Raw genomic sequence first — 1,861 nt, 5'->3', positions numbered from 1 at the left:
ATAGTTTAGTCCCCTCAGAGCACACACATCAGGCAGCCAGAGAAAAGGGAAAAAGGAGTGCCACAAAGTAAATCTACTACAGAAGCACAAGTTTCCTTTAATCCCATTCCCAAAGATGACTCACATTCTTTAACAGAACTTAAAAGTCAAGGTTTTACCCTTTAAAGTCTTAATCTTCTTTCGGTACTAGTCTCATAGCAATTTTCCACGTAAACAGGAAAGTTTTAATTACATAATGGGTACTTCTGTTTTTATAAGAATTCCTTTAATCAGATGCAATGCTGTTCCTCACTCAAAGATCAGATTATTAAATAATCAGATTTATCACTCAGAATAAATGAAGCAACAGCGCAGTACATGCTAATTTAGCATCATAATCCACAACTCCAGGTAATGCTTGACATGCTCCATTGACCCTGACCCAAATTCAGAAAACACAAGCGTGCTTGGCAATGCCTGTGTAACATGCCTGTGCAAACCTGTAGCATGAGCTCTGCTTACAACTGCTCGGAGGTGCTGAGGTCTCATTAGCAACAACAGCTGTACCATTAACCTACTCACAGCTAGAAAAAGCAAGAAACATATACCACCACCCTGCCTTTGCTGACCTATATATAGCTGTGGGTTAGAGCATGATGGGAAATGGGGGGGGAAGGGAGGTGGGGACTTTCTTATAAAAAGCTCCTACTACATACCTGGCCTTTGTGAAAAGCTTGGTAGATTGTGTTGGGTTTTAAGGTGTGGGGTCTTTTCCAGTTCTGGGGTTTTCTCTTTTCATGAGGAGGAAGAAAATAGCTTGTATTAAAATATAGCATATTTAATTTTGCTGTTCTTTACTATGGCTGTTATGATGTACAGAGTGGAGGAAGTTCTAGATAGTTCTCTAGTTGCTTGATTTTGGGGGTATTTTAATTTTTTTCCCCTGTATATATTTTTTTAGAAAAAAATTAAACAGCTGCTATATGCTTTTACTGTGTTGTTTTGCTATACTAAAAATGACTGAATTCCTGTTCTAAGCTTGATCAGACACAAGCTTCCCAAATTGTCCATAATTTTATTCCATATACTTTGGGAAATTTTGTACTCCCTGCAGCTGCAATTTAGCTTCAGCTAATCGATGTTTGCTCATCTCTGTTAACGCTTTGATTCTTTGTGTATCAGCTAAGCACCCATGACATGGGACCAGGTGGTCCTTACTGGGGTGTATAAAAAGCTGTTGATAATTTCATTTATGAAAAGCTTTTGCAAAAAACAGTAGATACAAGGTAATGGGCTGTAGTAACAGGAATTTAACAAGAAAGACAATTATACCTTCTCCTGAAGGCTAGCAGAGCTGCCCCAACCTGTAGAGGCTACACATGGACAGTGTGATCCACCCCGAGAGGAGGAAGGTGTCAACATTTGTGAAGGACAATAAGTGAGGTAAGCTGCCTTTAGACAGAATCAGGGTGAGCTGGAAGATGACCTTCAAAATTAAATTCACTGAGAGTTCAAGGTGATCCTCCTTTATAACGCAGATATTTGGTGCATGTTGTTGGATGTTCTGTTCTACACAAAAAAAAAAAAATGTATGCTGGCATTGCTGTAGGCAGTGTGATGAAACTTTTCGGTGCCTGGCAGCATTAATAACAGAAACAAAAGGGTGTCATACCTTAAAATAAAATCTAATCCAGCCTGACATGGTGTATTGTTTACCTCTGACCTTCCCATCTCAGAAATCCTATTAAAGACATGAAGAGGCTTTGACTCATTAAGATGAGCAGCAGCAGACTGGCTTAAGCCGTTTTGCTTGAGAAAGTTGATAAATGACTGTTGTTGTGAAAGGTGGAGGAGAAGGAAACCAGGCAGCAGTGGCAGGTTA

This window comes from Apaloderma vittatum, unplaced genomic scaffold, assembly GCF_000703405.1.
Source record: "Apaloderma vittatum isolate BGI_N311 unplaced genomic scaffold, ASM70340v1 scaffold4634, whole genome shotgun sequence".
Taxonomy (NCBI): Eukaryota; Metazoa; Chordata; class Aves; order Trogoniformes; family Trogonidae; genus Apaloderma; species Apaloderma vittatum.
Note: the sequence above shows the minus strand (reverse complement) of the source record.